General features: G+C 49.7%; 2 long non-coding RNA genes across 3 annotated transcripts in view; one reads left to right on the top strand and one right to left on the bottom strand.

Moving 5' to 3' along the window:
- Positions 1 to 4,705: 4,705 nt before the first annotated feature.
- LOC140613846 (uncharacterized) overlaps positions 4,706 to 18,473 on the bottom strand; it is a 41,098-nt gene continuing 27,330 nt past the window's right edge. Inside the window, exons 2-3 of the long non-coding RNA XR_012014737.1 lie at positions 11,006 to 11,124; positions 4,706 to 5,020 (exon numbers count right to left, since the gene is read on the bottom strand). This is a non-coding gene — a long non-coding RNA (uncharacterized lncRNA). The remainder of the gene's footprint in view (positions 5,021 to 11,005; positions 11,125 to 18,473) is intronic.
- Positions 9,499 to 16,758, top strand: LOC140613845 (uncharacterized). 2 transcript variants are annotated; one of them, XR_012014736.1, is made up of 3 exons: positions 9,499 to 10,804; positions 11,101 to 11,279; positions 16,019 to 16,758. It is a non-coding gene; the product is annotated as an uncharacterized lncRNA (long non-coding RNA). The 2 variants fall into 2 exon arrangements; XR_012014735.1 differs by having other exon boundaries at positions 12,927 to 16,758.

Below are 18,473 nucleotides of genomic sequence, written 5' to 3'. Positions count from 1 at the left end.
TGAGGAGGAGAGGAGTTTATGGAAGAAGTGACAGAGGGGTGGGGGGTGAGGAATGCAGGGATAAGAAGGAAAACCATGAGAGGAGGAGGAGGGAAAAATACCAGAAGGGGGCAAGCTGGTAGAGCCAGAGCAAGGGGAGGAAGGCTTCCAGGAAGAGAGGGCCACAGACCTCCGTGTTGCACTGACCACACTCCTAAGTTCGCCCCAGGCACCTCTCCTCCCACTCCTCCCTGGCTCGTGGAAAGCTTGGCTCAGTGGTGAGCAATAAACCTTCCAACTTCCTTAATTGTGTATTCACCAGGCCACAGATGGGGGCTAAGAGGAGATTTTTTTTTTTTTTTTTAATTCATGAGACACACAGAGAGAGGTAGAGACACAGAGGGAGAAGCAGGCTCCCTACGGGGACCCTGATGTGGGACTCGATCCCGGGACCCCGGGATCACGCCCTGGGCCGAAGGCAGATGCTCAGCCACTGAGCCACCCTGGTGTCCAGGGGGCTAAGAGGAGAAGGCAAACGCTTCTTGCCCCGACGAGAAGTGAGCCAGGCTGCCCGACGCTAAGTCTGGGGAGCAGAAACACAGGGCTGGGGAGTAGCCCAACAGACAGGAGGCCACTTCCTCACCTCCGAGCCACACTTGCTGCGTGGAGGGGGAGCAGCTGACCGAGGCCTGGAGCCGGCCTCCACTTACCTGCTAGTGCCATCCTCCAGGGGAGAGGCCGGGCACAGGCGGGGATCAACCACCCATCAGGGGACCTCTCCCTCCCTTCCTCCGAGCTCACCAACAGCTGGGGGTACCCCAGCTTCAGCACAGTCGAGGGCTGCCGTGAGCTCCTTGCCCAGCAGCAGGTGTGCCGTTGACTGTACGGCAGGTGCAGCCAGGCCACTCCTTCCTGTGAGCTGGAGAGGACGTGTTGGCCCGCATCCTCCGGCCTGCAGCCCGGGAGCCCCAGCACAGGAGGAAGACGGCCCCCCAGGTGGGAGGAGAGCCATGAGCCCCCACCCCCTGCCCGGAGTCACCCCACAGCCTTCGCACCCAGCAGGCCCGGGGGATGGGGGAAGAACCGGGGTTGGTGAGACGATGTCCAGGTCTCCATAATGATCACGTCAGATGCGTAAAGTGATGATGAAGATGAAGGAACAAGCATAACCTTTCTACCCATGTTCCCGTTCACACACCTGCGTGGGTTTGATTCCGGTGGCAACGTGGCCAATTCTGTAGCTGCCTGAACAAGTGTGCAGGATACTAACAATCGGGGGGAAGGACAGAGCTTACATGTGTACTGTGGCCCGCTACTGCTGAGAATTTTTTTTCTATTAACTCAGTTTGCTCTACAAGTCATGACCCTATGAGGAAACTGAGCCAGTCCTGGAAGGCAGGAGGATGGGCTGACCTAGGAAGGCCCAGGATGGAGAAACAAAGTCTGGCTGCCAGAAGGAAGGGACAGGGACCAGGCTTGGTGGAGGAGCATGGTGCCCAGGGAGAGGGAGCCTCAGGAAGGAGCCCCACCAGCAGACAGGTGCCCAGTATCTCCGACCTGGCTAATCCATGTGGGCTCTCCAGGCACCAGCTGGCCTCTGAGGATTCTAGGCAAGAGATCAGAAGGAAAAAAGCTTGGTGCCTCTCATCCACTCCTCCCCCAACTGCAGTGCCTAGCATGGAATCTGGCACGTAGTAGGCCTCACTATATACTTGTGGAATGAAGGAGTGAATGAATGGATATGGAGAAGCTAACGAGAACCAAGCAATGCTCCTATCCCAAAAGGATGGAGAATCCGGCATATAGCTCAGAGCCTTAGAGAGAGGGGGCAAGTGTGGATGTTTGGGGGAAGGTGGTGGTAGCTTCTATGATGACCAGCATTGACCTCTGCCTCCTGTTCTTCATGCCCCTGTTTAATTTCCTCCCCTTGAGTATGGGCTGGACTTAGGGAAACAGATTATGGCTAAAGTGATGGAACATCACTCCCAAGATTAGGTTGCAAATCTAGTGGCTTCTGTCTTAGGGCCGTTTTCCTCTCTCTACCTGCTCACTCTGAAGCAACATGGTGCCATGTTGAAAAAGTGCACTACGGGAAGAGTCCTATGGCAAGAAACTGGGGAAGTCTCCAACCAAAAGCCAGTCAGGAACCGAGTCCTTAATAGCCTACAAAGAACTGAATCCTCCCAACAGCCATATAAGTGAGCTTAGAAGCTGATCTTCCCTGAGCCAAGGCATCAGATGAGACCGTGGTCCCCAGCCAACAGAGTGACCACAACCTCATGAGGCATCTAAAGCCAGAGGCACCCAGCTGCGCCCCACTTGATTCCTGACACCAAGAAACTATGAGGTAGTAAATGTTTGTTATTTTAAGCTGGCTAACTTGCGGGGTGATTTATGACTTAGTGACAGGCTACAAACATATGAGAGGCACACAGCTACAACTGATTAATATTAGGAGAGGCCCCCTCACAGAGCTGACTTCACGCTGACTCACCGAAGCATTGGAACAGGGCTTCAGAAACGCAGAATTCTTGATCTATGGATGAAAGAGGACTACGTAGAAGGATAGGAAGAGGTAGCTTATGCCAACGTGAGCAGCTTAATATTCAAATAAGTGTCGTGCCTTTCAAAATAGTCACTTTGAGTGATGTACATTTATTCGAAGGACACAATTGTTCCAACCACATCTAGAACTCTTAGATATTCCACTTTGAACAGCAAGGTGATTGGTCGCATCTAACGGATACTCAAGGATGGGAACCGTAAAACGTCTTCCTGCGGCTATGGCTAACCCTGGTGAGCTCCAAGAGAGCTGGGCTCTGGGTGCGAAGTCAGCTGAGGGCACTCTGATACTAGTAGGGCCATGGCCTGCGATTTCCTTCTGCTCTGCTCCCTGAGGAGCTGGCTAGGCTGGATGTGAGGTGAAGATTCCTTGAGTTCAATGTGGAAGAGTGTTTCCCCAACAGTGGTTTGTAGTGGGGTGCTCTGAGTGGGTTACTCTGTGCCCTAAGACCCCGATCTTCTTAGGCCTCCAGGCTTGAGAAGCTGGGACATCACTAATGAAATCTGTGTTGGTTGCTGTGCATGGTTGAGCTGAAGGCAGTGAAGGAGGCACCCTCCTACCTGGGCAGCTACATCTCCTACAGAGACCACCGGTGCCTATCTGGTTGAGGGACCCAAGAAGCAAGAATGAAGCCCATGGGGTGGGCAGTGGAGAAAATGAGACACAAAGCCCCAGCTTCTAGGCTTCACAGCTCCCTAATCTCTGTCTTCATATCCCTAGGATACCTCTGGCCATTTGCAGCAAGGTGAGCACCCCCATGACATGTGTGCCTCTGGAAATTAGAGACCTTATTTTGAAATATTTGATCTCAAAACATTCCACTGAATTCATAGTCTACTGGAAATGCCAACATTTCCTTTGTCAATGAAAGAAGAGGAAGAGCAGTTGGGTTCTCTTTTGTTATTTCAAACGTTGCAGATTTTTGAATGGTTGTAAAGCCGGCCTTAAACATTTTATCACCATCCATAGCAAACAAAGCCAGTGACGGGGACTGTCAAAACTCTGAAGAGGTTATTATTAAAGCCTTGAGGAATCGTTGCAAGGAGCCATCTTAAGCATAAAAATCCAATTTAAAAAGTCTGTTGATGAAAGCTTCTCATTAAAAGTGTTAAAAGATTTTCTTTGAGTTTCAAATTCAATACTTATGTAATATAAGGGGATGCCTCCAGACACCCTTTAATTCTGGCTTTTTATAAAAAAAAAAAAAAAAAAATTAGGGATCCCTGGGTGGCACAGCGGTTTGGCGCCTGCCTTTGGCCCAGGGCGCGATCCTGGAGACCTGGGATCGAGTCCTACATTGGGCTCCCGGTGCATGGAGCCTGCTTCTCCCTCTGCCTGTGTCTCTGCCTTTCTCTCTCTCTCTCTGTGACTATCATGAATAAATAAATTTAAAAAAAAATTAGCCCTCCTTATGTATTTGTGATATACAAATGGTTGGGAAGCATTAGGACAGTAGGAGTCCAGTCCACTTCTCCAGGGCCCGTACCAGTTCAGACCCAACTTTGGAGGAGTGGAGGGTGTGTAGAGGCTGCCCTCCGCCCCCAGGCTTCTCTCAGCTGTGCAGGGACCAGGGAGAGGCTAACAGAGCATGACAAGAACATGGGACAAGTAGCTCATCCAACCTCCTCTCTCATCCAAGAGCTGCAGCCCCAACACCAAGGCTAGATTCCCTTTACTCCTCCCTCCTGGTCCCAGAATGGCAGCCCCTTATGGGGGTTGGGAGTCCTTATCTTCAGAAGGTGATTGATTTCCAGAAAAGCTTTGAGTCACTTGAGGCTAAATTCACATGCATAAAACACTTTTTAAGATGGCTAATAACATCTGGAGTCCCAAAGAAGCATGACATAATTTTTTTTTTTTTTTAATTTCCCCAAATTGACTCTGAGGGCAGTTTCTTAAGCCAAATGCTTTGAGGCCTGCCACAACACTATAGGTTCCCGTGGTTTGCAGGAAGAGTGTCAACTGGATATAAAAGGTCTAAGATGTTTAATGAAAATCATCGTCGCTCCCAGCTGTGCCTCTTAGCATATGCAAAACAATCTCTCTAAACGGGGGCTTCCAAGAGGCACCTGAAATAGCTTTACTATTGTTTCTAACGAATCTCTAACAGTCGAAAGGCATCGGTCATTTGGAGTTTTATCTTTATTTAAAAAAAAAAAAAAAGTGGAAATGACAACAGCTTCAGTTACCAAGAATCACTGCAAAACGTCAACATGATCTGCTGGTAATTTCCACTACTTTCAGGCCAGAGGTGGTGGGCTCCGCGGCAAGGCCAATCCAGAAGAGAAGCAATGAAATAAAAAGAGAGGGTGGGAACGAGCGCAGGTGCAGGAGGGCCAGCGCCTCGTGACCAAGCAAAACTCCCAGCCGGCCACTGAGGTTTCCGGGACCCCCAGAGCATCTTTGGGATGTTTTCCATCATTTTGCTCACTGCTGGTTCTGGGTCTCCCATTTGTTTTAAGCATGCTTTTTTATGCCCTGTTAATTTAGAAAACAACGTATGCGTCTTTGGAGGAAAGAAAAAATCACAATCCTGCAAAGTAAAAGATGCAAGTGCCCCAGTGATGCATTTTTTTTTATATATAAAACATCTTTAAACCTTTGACACGCTCCCCCCCCCCCCAGGTTGAACTCTGTAGGTCTGTTTTCCTCGCATGTTCTCTCTGTCCCGCTCCCCCCACCCTACTAGGCCTCCCCACCTTCTACCACTTTGGTTTTCCATCCAGATTCCTTTTGTGGGTTCAGTCCCTCCTCTGGGGGGTCATTCCCGCCGCGGCGGCTCTTTTAAGCGCGACTCCCTGCGCCACGGGCTCCCTCCTGTGGCCGTCGGGGGTCACTGCACACCGCCGAGCGGCCCTCTCCTCTGCAGAGGCCCCGGGCTTGGGGGGTGCTGCACCGGCCTGGAGGCGGAGGGCTGCAAGGGCCTGGGGGGGCGGGGGGCGCTGCACGGGCCTGGAGGGGCCAGCCAGGCCAGATCCCATCTTCTAACTCTAAGCACAGTCCCAGAGAGCGGTTTGGGTCTCCTCTGACCCCCTCATGGTGTCTCGGTGCTTCTGTGGGCCTCAAGGTTTCCAAGTTGTATCAAAAAGAGCATACCCCGAGCTCTGTGTGATTGCAAATTTGCTGAGAGCAGAACTTAAACATTCTCACACGAAGATACATACCTACCCACATACCTACACACGTGAGGTGAGGGAGGTGTTCATTAACTAGATGGAAGGGACGTTTTCGAAATGTAGCGGCACACCAAGTATTTTACAATTTGATATGTCAATTATGCATTAATAAAGCTTGGGTGGGGGAGCAAGGTCTGCAGGGTTGACATTCCTAGGGGTCAGAGTGTGAGGTTAGGTGAGAACCTGAGAACCAGAGAAGTGTGTGTGTGTGCTGTGTGCAAATGTAGCTGGGAAGGGAAACAGAGGAGTGACAAAGGCTCCTGCATCTCTTTACAGGTCTTGGGCGGGGGGGGGGGGGGGGGGGGGGGGGGGGGGTTGGTTAAAATTCATTTGTTTTGCCTCCAGATATTAAGCCATCAGGATACACCAGCACTGGGGACACCAGAGCGAACCAGATACGATCCTGCTACCAAGGCCCTCTCTTACGGCTCACGGGAGACACAGTTTACAGGAAAGCCTGGCCTAGGAGCAAGCAAGGAGAGTCACAGAGCCAGATGTGAGGTTGGGCCGCTCCTCCACCACGAGCTTTGTGACCTTTGAAATATGCAGGAGAGTCGGAAGAAAGGGCCAACGGGGCTGTGCCCTAAGATGAGAGCACCCTTAAAAGGGGTTTACAGCACCCTGGAAGGAGCCCTCCATCCTTCCCCATGTGATGAAAACCTGCTGGGTGACAGGTGCAGGGAGGGTTAACCAAATTAAAACAGGCCGCCAACGAGCCCATAGAAACCCCTAGAGTTAGGAACTCTGGTGGTAAACCTCTCGGGTCCCCTCCCTCCTCGGGAGCTTTGTACTATCACTCAATAGATTTTGCTTTGCTGCCCACCAGTGCGTCTGGTTGACTTCTTCATTCTTCCAAGTGATGTGACCAAGAACCACAAGCCCCAATGGAGGGGAAAAAAAAATCCTGAAACAGTCACTTAGCCTCATTGAGGCTCAAATTTTTTTCATCTGTGAAATGAGGACAAACATACCCCCTCATTTTTCTCCACTGCCTCGCTGTGAGGGTCAGCTGAGCTGTAACACGGGAACGTGCTCTGAAAACCCCACGCAGATGCCGGGTAGATGCTGCTATTATTTTCAATATAATTTGGCCCTTCAAAAAGCTGGGTTTCTCAGAATACTCTCCTACAGCTTGTGCCTGAAATCCTTACCCAAGGAGTCACTGTTGAAAGGGTTTTCCTAACCGGGCAAGGCAATGGTAGCTGGAGGGCCCGGTGGCAAGGTGCGGCAGCTAGTCTGTCAGAGGAACCCCTCTCCTGGCATCCCAGTGCGAAGGCTCAGTGGGATCCGGCCCGGTGACTCACCCCACACAGCAGGGCAGGGTGCTGGACCCTAACTGGAACTCCTGAGCTTCGTGTTACCCAGTGGGTCCAGCACCAAGATCACGCGGGCTCGACCAGGTCTCTCTTCCCCCAAGACTTTCCAAGCACCATCCCCATTTGGGCTGGGTCAAATTTCGGGGATATCGCTATTGCTACCAGAGTGGGGTAACCCTTAACCCTTGCTCAGTTCTGATGCAAGTTTGTAGCAGAGGCTGACATGCCCAGCCCGCATCTCCTTGGCCCCCATCTCTAAATACCAACAGCTGTTTTTGTAAACACCTGATTTTTCTTTGTGTGCAGAGCGGTTTCTGGATGCCGATGAGTTAGTGCCCCCAGATGCATCCCTCCGGCAAGGACAGGGGAGGCGTGGGTGCGTAACTACAACTTTCTCATGCCTTGGGCAGCAAGTAACTGAGGAATGTTCTGGAGTGTTTCCCAGTGGGATTAGGGCCCAGTGTCCCCCCAGAAGGCTCTTGCTTAGATACCGTTCATTGGCTTCCTGCCCTTCCCTATCTCTACCAGTGCTTCCTGGGATCCCCTCACAAATACACTACTTGCACCCAAATCCTCGGGTCTGGGAAGGAAAAACTCAACCGAAGACAGTTGGTGCTGGAAGTTCTCCTGGGAAGCAGACCCTTGGAACGGAGTTGTGGAACTAACCACCACCAGCCCGATGGTAAAGGATGCCTGCCGTTAGTCTTATGTGGAGCTTTCGAGATTCTAGAAGAGCCTCCTCTCAGCTTGTGAATAAGCTTGGTAAGACTGATGTGCAGTGAGCGATGGAGCCTGCTGGAAGGGGACGCAGCAGCTTCTGCAATAGCCCTGGCACTGTGCGTCAGAGGTACTGCGGCAAGAGACTCCGGAGTTGGTTCGTGGTTGAAAAAACCCTGCAGACTCAGGTCACCAACCACCAACCTAGAAGAAAGCCAGAGGCTTCTCAGGCCGCATCTTTACACCCCCAGCCACTGCAGCTGGAGGCCGGTCCCTACACCCCCACCTAGCGCAGCTAGAGGCCGGTCCCTACACCCCCACCTACTGCAGCTGGAGGCCAGTCCCGAGGCAAACCAGGCCTAGGATGGGCCGCAGGCCGTTGCAACAACCAGAGGAGCTGCAGCCACAGCCTTGGCGGCCTCCTAGGCGGAGCTGAGGGCCCCTGCGATGGGAAACGTGGGGGGACGGGCCTGGGAGCAACAGCGCCCCTGCTCTGGCGAGGAGAGCAGACACCTGTTACCTGGGGAGGACACGAGGGCCTCCCCCAGGCCAGGTACCTCAGCGTTTGCTCCTGCAGCTCCATCAACCACTAGGGTCGAGTCTTAGGCCTGGGAAGCGGGGGCCGGCCCCCCCGGACCCCACCTCGGGCCCCTGGGCAGGCCTGCCTGCCGGCCACTACCCCACCCTGCGTGTACCCCGAGGGACTGCGCCTCTCGTGCCGGCGCTGGGGTCAACGCTTCGCGTTAGTGGCTCAAAACTGGGCCGTCGTCGTGCAAGTTCCGCACAAACCAAGAGTCTGCAAATGCCGCGTGTTCAAACCAGAGGGTTTCTTTTTTTTCCTTCCCCCTCCCCTTCCCGCTCCCCAGTCCCCCCATCCCTTCCCCTTTAGTTTTTTTTTTTTTTTTTTTTATGCTACCATGCAACAAAACTTTAACATTTTGAACAGCTATTGAGAAAACCAGTGATTCAGCTCTTACTGAAACTGGTAATTTCTAAACTTAAATTGGGGCAAATGGCTAGAGGCCGAGCAATGCCATCATTGGGCACTAAGAATTCAAGATTGAAGAATTAAGAGCCACCCCTCAGACGAAGAACCAGGTGGAGAGTTGACTCTTTCTGGATGTTGTAATCAGAAAGAGTGCGGCCCTCTTCCAGCTGCTGGCCTGCAAAGATGAGCCTCTACTGGTCGGGGGGGGGGGGGGGGGGGGGGGAGGGATGCCCTCTTTATCCTGGATCTCGGCCTTCACGTTTTCAATGGTATCACTGGGCTCCACCTCCAGGGTGATGGTCTTGCCAGTTAGGGTTTTCACGAAGATCTGCACTTTGACCTGCTAACGAACGCAAGGACACCGAAGTCCATCACGTCCAGTCACCCCCACACCCCCACACCGCCACCTAACAATGCCAGCCGCCTACGAGCCCGCCTTGCAGAACCACGCAGGCTGCGGCCGAGAGGTGTTCCCCATGCGCAGGTCGGGCTTAAAACAAGACCCGGGGCTCCTGAAGGCACCAATGAGCTGCCCGGGTTGCCTGCCAATGTCGACCAATCAGGATGCAGCGTCTCCAGCCAATCAGGGTGCAGCCTTCCCGAGCAATCGGGATGCTGCCTGTCCAGCCAATCAGGATGCACCCCTCCCAACCAATCAGGATGCAGCTTTCCCAACCAATCAGGATGCAGCCTTTCTGACCAATCAGGATGAAGCACTACCCCCCCTTTCCTTTATTAGCATATCGGACCCGAGTGGGAACCTGCGCTGGCACTTGGTATAAAGTAAGCGTCTGTGGCTCTCAGGAGAGCGGCCTAATTGCCTTTAGTTGTTGTTGTTGTTGTTGCCAGGCCCCAGAACCCAGCTCCAGGAACAACTGGAACGAAGAAGGAACGGTCCACGTGGGGCCCCAGGGCTCATTTGGAGCCTGACTCGGGCCACTGAGTTCGTGGTTCTGTCGTGGTCCCTTCGATCAGGGGCCATGGTGGCATTTGGGGTCCCTTGTTGCAGGTCTCCAGCTCAGGGCCTGGGGAGCTCTAGGAGTTCTTTCCTCGGTGTGTCATCACCGGGGTCAAGGGGCACAGGAACCTTCATAGGGGAGGAGCTGCCGAGTATACTGGACGTTGCATGGGGCAGGGGCCCTCGTGTGCTCAGGCCCTGACGACCGCCCTCTAGGAACTGGGTGAGGGCGCGCGATCCCTCACTTGGCAGCTGACACCAGCGTCTGCTTACTTGCTCCTACGTGGGCCGAGAGGGTCCCGTGCTGGCTGCCCCGACCTGGCCCGCAGGTGCACCGCGGCCCGGCAGTCCTGAGCAAGCCCTTCGGAGGGTTGATGGGAATTACTTCCACCTTGCCTCCGACAGGCAAATGCCTCCCCTCCCCACTCCCACCCCCCCCCCCCCCATGACTAGAGCCCAAGTCTAAACTAAACCCTCCTTCAGCCAGTCTTGGCCTGCACAGGGCCGCCCCTGCGGAGCTGCTCAGCGATGGTGGGGTCAGTCCCCACAACTAGTGGGCTCCTTATCCGGCAAAGAAGGTGCCTACCATACCTTCACTGGGATGCGAGTCCTGATTCAAGGGGGGGGGGGAGGCAAATCAAGTTCTACCTTATTTCCGACCCCCTAACCCTGACTCAACTCTCTGAAGATGCGTTTCCATGCATGTTCTCCTGGTCCCAAACAAGGCGGACATAGTGATCACCGAGCAGAACTGACCTGGGAATTGTTAGAAATGCAGAACCTCGGGCTCATCCCAAGCACTGAATCCGCATCTGTTTCTAATGAGATCCCAGGTGATTTGTATCCGTATTTAAGGATGAGAAGCCCTGCTTCAGAACTATCCAGAAACCCCAGCAGAAAGGGTCTTCCGTTTCTTAGGCCTGAATAAGCCAACTTTCAACAACCCCATCGTCACCAACCCCTTTGTCGCTGTGACTGTCCCCGTTATCACCATGGAGCAGCATCCGTAGGGTAGACACTTCATCATGGACCATTTTTATGACGGTACATACGGAGCAGACAATGCCTTGCCCTAGCTGACCCTACTTCCACAGATATATTTATAAGGTAAACCACCTTTTTTTTTTTTTTTTTTTGTTTCATCCTCTGGAAGGATTCTGTAACTTATTTGCTTTCACTTAAGAGTTTTAAATCACCTCCCCCAGCAATTCCCACTTTCCCCAATCTTCCACACCCAACTGCTTCTCCTCTGCCCATCGCGCCTGGGTTCCTTTCTCACCCTGCCCCTGCACCTTTTTGTGCACTTACTTGAAGACTTCTGCTATTGTCAGAACAGCCAAAGACCACAATGCTTCAACTGGCAGGAAACAGTCTTCACACTCAGGATTTCCTATTATGTGCAGCCTTTTCCAGAAACACAATTGCATCTAAAAATAGAAACCGCCTGGATTTACCTTCATCTCAACACAATGACTCCATGGCCACTGTGACTGGCCTTGAATGACGGCCAACCACTTTGAAACACACAGACACTCTATCAATGGAGGTGAAGGAAGCCGCTTCCAGGGACTTCCAAGTGAGGGTAGGCAGCTGTTTACTTATTCCCCATTCTTTTGTTATTTTGCTTGATTTTGCCAGTAAAGCTTGGGTAGGAGGAAGGAAAGAGAGGAAGACAGGGGGCCATGGCCCAAAAGGAAGGAATGCAGGGGAGAGGGCTAAGGAAGACCAGGATGTGGGAGCGATAACCATGGGGTGGAGGAGATGACTCAGGAGAAAAGGAAAAGTGGCAGGTGTGCTGTTGAGGAAGAAAAGTGAACCGGAGAAGGAAGAGAGGGAAAGGACTGCAGCCGGATTTTCAGTGCTCCCTACGCAGCTGGCATGGCCAGGACTTCCCAGCTGGCCCGTGGTTTCCTGAGAGTGGAGAATGAAGAGAGCTGCTCTTCATGCCGGTGCCAAGTTTGGTGGTGTTTATTTCCTTCTTCACAATCCCCTGAGTCGCATAACCGCCTTTGGGGAAGAGAAGTTCTCACCTCTATCCTCATTCCCTTCTGGGGTGGGGGGGAGGAGGACGGTGGAGGTCAGACGGCATCTTGAAAGCTAGAGAGACTGGAGGAGGTTGGGTGCTGGAGGAGGTGATCCTGGAAGAGCATTTCTAGTGATGATCCTGCAAGAACATTTTTCATGAGCTGGAAGTTCGGAAGCAACGGGAGAACTGGTGAGAAGTCAGGAGACAGGTGCATTTGAGGTTACCTGGAGAGACGTGAGCGGGAGGCTGGGAGCTTTCCAAGGCTGGCGAGCTCTCCAGACTGAGTTAAGCAGACCTAAGGCTGGCCCCAGCTCTGCCCATTAAGTGGGGGACCTGGACATGCTGTCTTCTCTAAGCCTCAGGAACCCCAAGCCTGGATGAGGGCACCCATGTCATCAGGTGTTTGCGACAATTCCGTGGTTTGTGCATGAAAAGTTCCACTTCCTGTTTGTTCTATTCCATGGATTGATTGGCAGAGTCAGGATTCAGGAGGTGTTATGAAAAGAGCTTTGACCTGAAGTCAGGCCTTGGACCAGAGAGAGAAGGGGATGCAAGGGAGCCAGAGGTGGAGTGCGCGTTGGCCCAGGTGAATGAGCAGAGAAAACTGGGACCCTAAGGACCTAGACTATGTGACAAGGGGAGAAACGGTAGTGGTGGAGAAAGAGCCGGGTTCTTGTACATGCTGTGCCTCAGGACAACCCAGGAGAGCTAGAAAGTTTCTCCCTCTGGGAGCATTCCAGCTAGTAAATGAAGATAGCGAGAATTAAAATTGAGCCATTTCGTGACCCCTAAGGCAATAGAGGACGTAGCTACCGATCATTGTGTCAGTCATCAACGTATAACCTCCTCTAGCCACCCTTCAGTACCTGCTCCGTAATAACGGACTGGGCTCCTGAAGCGTTTCTTATGATGCATGCAATGTTGAGCTTTGTCAGTAGAGGGCACAGGAGGGACCTTGCTGGAGAAAGGGGGCTTTTCTCAGTGGGTGTTCACGTTATTTTCCTTGCTCTGGCTGCATGGCCTCTCAACAGTGCCTGCCCTGCCCTACCCACGTGCTTAGGATGCACAGTCCCTCAGAGACCTTAGAGTCCTAGCCTGGGCCCAGGCACCACCTTCGCCTCTGCACCTGTGATGTGGACACGGTGCGCTCCAGGCCTCTTGGTGGCAGTGGAGCCCCATCTCCTCCTGGGCACTGTTTTCCAGCATCAGCTGCCTTGTACCTGAGACCTCATTCTCTCCTGTCCTCCCGATGTGAATGCTGCACACCAGGCCGTCCAGCCATAGGAGCACCCTGCACCCATGCTTGCCTGCATCCATGAGTTCTTTCTTGCTTGCCTGGTGACTATGGTCTAGGTCTGGCCAAGAAGCCCAGTGAACTTAGCTGCCTTCATCGACTGTGCTACAGCCAGACCTGTTCCAACTAAGTTGGAGCCTCTGTCTTTAGGGAACCCGCCCCCCCCTTCCAAGCTCGTTTCTCCCTGAGTTACTTAGATACTGAATACTATATACCATACCTCTTTATTGTTACTCTCCTATCATAGTGAACAATTCTATTACCCCCGCGGCTGTGTGATTTCAGTTTCCTGGGTGGACCCAGACCAATGTGATCAGGAATGACTGCTAACCTCATAAAGACAACCAGAGTCATGTGGCCTCATTGGAAATACACAACATGGGACTCCTGGGTGGCTTAGCGATTGAGTGTCTGCCTTCAGCTCAGGGTGTGATCCCAGGTCCAGGGATCAAGTCCCCACATGGGGCTCCTTGTGAGGAGCCTGCTTCTCCCTCTGCCTGTGTCTCTGCCTCTCATTCTGTGTGTTTCTCATGAATGAATAAATAAAATCTTTAAAAATTAAAAAAGGAAATACACAACACACCTATAAGGTATTCTTGTCAAAACATCAATCTTAAATCTAAGCAAGCCTTAGATATAAGTGTTCAAGAAACACACAGGATCCAGGGACATGTCAAATAACACCATCAGATGCAATCAGCAAAATCCAGGCTGTGGAAAACTCCAAGGAAAAATAACCTGACCTGAAGTCAGGTTATTTGGATATAGATTCAAATGAATTGTTGGATCTAGATTCAAATGAATTGTTGAAAAAGATTTATGAGACAACGGAGGAAACTTCCTGGATATTTGATAACATTGAGGTAATTTTCAAGAGCTGGTGAAGGAAATATGAACACTGGATGTTTGATATTAAGGAAATTCCTCTTCTTTCTTTTTTTTTTTTTTAAGATTTTATATATTTATTTGGCCAAGAGCATGCAAGAGAACACAAGCAGGGGGAGCAGCAGAGAGAGAGGGAGAACCAGGCTCCCCACTGAGCTGAGAGCCTGATGTGGGACTCAAACCCGGGAACCTGGGACCATGACCTGAGTTGAAGGCAGACGCCCAACTGACTGAGCCACCCAGGTGCCCCCAGGAAATTATTTTTCTTTTTGGCTGTGATAATACTGTGGATATTTTTAGGAGTTTTGACTTTTTAGATTCACTATTTTAGATTTAATATTTTAATATTTAAAATATTAACAGATGAATTGGTATGATGTTGGGGATTTGCTTCAAAATAATCGATGCATGGGGTAGAGTGGATGAGAGAATATATGGGCCATGAGTTGATAATATCAAAGCTGGGTGATGAGTACATGAGCTCATTAAAAACCTTTTTAACATTCCTACAAATTGATAAGAAAAAAGGCAACTTAAGTGAAAAATAAAAGGTATAGATAGGCAATGGATGAAAGAAGCCTGTATGACCAAAAGAACATGTAAATGTGCTCACCCTTGCTGGTTATGAAGAAAATGCAAATATAAAAGAACAGTGGAAGACCAAGGAGGTCATGGGGAAATGAGTATTCCCAATGGTATTTCCATATTGAAGGACAATTTGGCAGAGTTTTTCAAATGTAAAATGTGCATTTCTGTAAGCCCAACAGCTGTTGCTTTTTAGATGTATCTCTCTTAAAGAAATGGTCAAATATATGGACAAGATTACTTAGTACAATATATATATTTTTTTGAAATAGCAACACCTAGAAGCAAACTAAATATCCATTAATGGAGAAGTGGTTAACAAAAAGTAGTTAAAACATGATGTGAATTAATACACCTGGGGGAAAAAACACCTAGAATTTGTCCCTTTAAAAATGGCATAATTTTTGTTTACTTATATACATATCGCTTTGTATATACACATATCCTGCTATGTTGATTTTTCTTAATATCTTCATGGTGCTTATATAATTCACTTTTCTTTCACTTTCTAAGTGTTTACTAAATTTGGCAAGAGATAAATCATTAGTGCCTTGAGCTTTAGTGATCCCCTGGGGCACAGCAGGAAACCAAAGACAGTGGAGTGGGGACATGGTGGGTGGGTCCCTCCCCAGAGGCTATGCCCATAGCCAGGCTCTGGCCCACCCTATCCACCTGGTCCCATTAACAGGTAGGTAACTGGCCAAGTTTCAAGATAGAGAAAACTCAAATGTTTCCTGTTTAAAAGGATTTCCTCAAGTATGTCTTGTCATAAGACTTTAGGGCCAGCTCGTCCAATTCCTGATTTTTAAGGATGAGAAAGCTAAGGTCCAGGGAAGCTAAGGAAGTTACCCAAGGCCACCAGACTGTTTGGCATTTTCAAAAGGTCTCTTGCAAAGTACTAGGAGGACAAGTAGGAAAGCATTCCCAGGAAACCTCTGAACATTTGGGAACTATGAGGAAATAACTAGGGAATTATGTGTCCAGGACAAGCATTCAGATTAGAATTCCTGCAAAGTTGCTGACAGCCATATGAGTGACCAGCATCCAGTGGTAAATCACCAGGATCAGGAGAATGAATCATCGCAGGCTTTGTTCTTTGTAGGACAGCACATTTTTCTCTGGCTCTCTCTGTTCTATATCAGGGGATTGTTTCCATCAGGTCACCGGGCTGAAGGACCCACTAAATCTGGCCTCAATCCTGTCTTGGCAAGCGGCCATGGCCAGGGTGATGGAGGAGTGTTTACACATGTCAGATCCCAGGAACATTTTCTCTGTTCTGTCTGATAAAGGCCAGAGTCAGATAGGCAGTGCTGAAGAGCACTGGATGAAGAGTCGGTTTGCCTGGGGGCTGTTTCTGTTGGGCCCTGAATCCAGCCGTGTGAGCTTGACCTGGTCATTTAAGGGCTTTCTAAGTGGGCAAAATAAACCGGTTGGATGCGACTCCCTAGCTCTCCTGTCTCAGGAACAGGCTTTGGGATGAAAGTAGCTTCTAGCCTGAATACTCATTTTCAAAATCTGTTCTCTCAAGCAGAGTGAGAAAGAAGTGCAAGTTGATAGCCATGACTGGTACAGAGCCAAGGCCGAGTTTAAGGAAGAGAAAGAACCCATGCCCTGTCCAGGCAGAGCAAGTAGGCTCATCCCTGGAGGTGGCTCTTTGTGGTGGCTGCCTGGACGCTGGGTTGAGAAGGATCTGAAGAAAAGCTGAGCTCAGGGAAGAGAGTTCTCAGACCCATGAATGATGTCAGCCATGGGTGAGGGGGTGAGGGCACACCGTGTTTTTGCTACCCTTGCACCTAATCACCACAGTTATGTTCCTATAGCCATGAACCCAGGAACCCAACACAAAGCAGGAAAATGCATCTGAGGAAAACTTCTTAGAAAAAGAAAACTTCAGGAAGCTGGCTCATTTGGGATATAATTAGCAGATGAGAGAGTGGGATCCGGATACCCGGGTTCTGTTCTTTGGCCTATCACTAAATAACTATCATGGAGGAAATCAATAAATTGGGATGTCGATGTTGGGACCATTTGTTCTGTCTCTGTTGTGGCCTGAGGTCTGATAAGGAAGGCTGCTAAAGGCTCTTTGGAAGTGGAGGGGGAATATGGAGCAGCCCTGATGCTCCTGCAGCCACTGGAAGTGGTTCTTAAACAGCCTGGCCCAGTTTTATCTTGTTTTAATTAGTGCTGTAATTGCACAACATTAACAAAATAAGGTAAATTATAAAATTTTCCATTATGATATGTTAAAAAAAAAAAGGGGGGGTGGGCAGAAAAGAGAGACCAAAAGAAAATTACCTGTATTCTTTTTTTTTTTTTTTTTTTTAAGAATGGAGAGGAGGCGCAGAGGGAGAGAATCTTCATCAGGCTCCATGCCCAGTACTAAGCCTATCACAGGGCTGGATCTCACACCCTGGAAATCATGACCTGAACTGATATCAAGAGTTGGATGCTTGGGCAGCCCCAGTGGTCCAGCGGTTTAGCACTGCCTTCAGCCCGGGGTGTGATCCTGGAGACCCAGGGTCGAGTCCCACATCAGGCTTCCTACACGGAACCTGCTTCTCCCTCTGCCTGTCTCTCTCTCTCTCTCTCTCATGAATAAATAAATAAAATTTAAAAAAAAAAGAGTTGGATGCTTAACCAACTGAGCCACCCAGGTGCCCCCAAAATTACCTGTATTCCTATTGCTCAGATCCAACATTTGATATCTTGTATTCCCTTGATCTGAAGAGAATTTAGTGTAAATGTCTTCTGTGATAACTAACAGATTCACTTTTTTTGGCTCATGTTCAGGAAATTGAACCACAAACCAAGAGCATGTTATATATTAAGTAGTCAGTAAATAATAATTTAATACAACTAATAATAATTTTGTGTTATTTTATTATCATTAGTATCACGCATGACAAACCAGAGCCAAATAAGGGCAACAGCCTTTTTTTTTTTTTTAATTTATTTACTCATGAAAGACACAGAAAGAGAGAAGCAGAGGCATAGGCAGAGGGAGAAGCAGGCTCCTTGCTGGGAGCCCGACGCGGGACTCGATCCCAGGTCTCCAGGATCACGCCCTGGGCTGAAGGCGACACTAAACCACTGAGCCACCAGGGCAAAGGGCGACACTCTATGCCAGATCACTTCTAACTTTGTGGATAAAATTGAGGCAAACCAGGCTCTTTTTGAAATTACATGTAAAAGTGAGTGAGGAACAGAAAGGAACAGATAAAAATAATAAACTATTTTTAAATTTTTATTTGATGCTGCTAAGTTATCTTGTTTGGTAAAATGAAATGAAAGTCACTTGCAAGTGTGAAGGAAAGCCCGAGGATGGTTTTCCAAGGGAGGGTGAAGCCTGGTGGTACCCAGTACTAGTTAAACCTGTTGGCGCTAATGTCAACTGGGCTGAAATCCTGACTCCCTCAAATAATGAGGATAATAGTCCTACTACTTCAGCAGATTGTTGTGAGGATTAATTGAGTTAACATATATATAATGGCTAATTTATTAATCAAGTTGACTGAGCCACAGGGTACCCAGGTATTTGGTCAAACGTTATTCTGGGTGTGTCTGAGGGCATTCTGGAAGAGATTAACATTTGAATCAGTAAACTGTGTAAAGCAGATAGATGGCTTTCCCTAATGTGGGGTGGATCTCCTCCTCTCCATTGAAGATCTCTCTCTTCTCTCTCTCTCTTTCTGCCCGTCTTCAAGCTGGGACATCAGTCTTGTCCTGCCTTCAGACCTAACTTGAACTAGAACTATACTATATTCTATTGTTTCTGTTTCTCTGGAGAACTCTGATACACTATGTCAAGTCCTTAGGATAGTGTCTAGCACATACCAGGCACACACTAAATCTTGTTGTTAAGATACATCACATGGTTAAGATACACCAAACACGGTGAAGTTAATTCTGCATGGAGGGGTCCCTTGGAAGATCCTTGGGGGTAAGTATAGAGAGCAGAAACCATTACTAGGACTGAGGAGAGGGGT

Source organism: Canis lupus, chromosome 22 (assembly GCF_048164855.1).
Source record: "Canis lupus baileyi chromosome 22, mCanLup2.hap1, whole genome shotgun sequence".
NCBI lineage: Eukaryota > Metazoa > Chordata > Mammalia > Carnivora > Canidae > Canis > Canis lupus.
The sequence above is the reverse complement of the archived record's forward strand: the minus strand, read 5'-3'. Positions and strand labels throughout refer to the sequence as shown.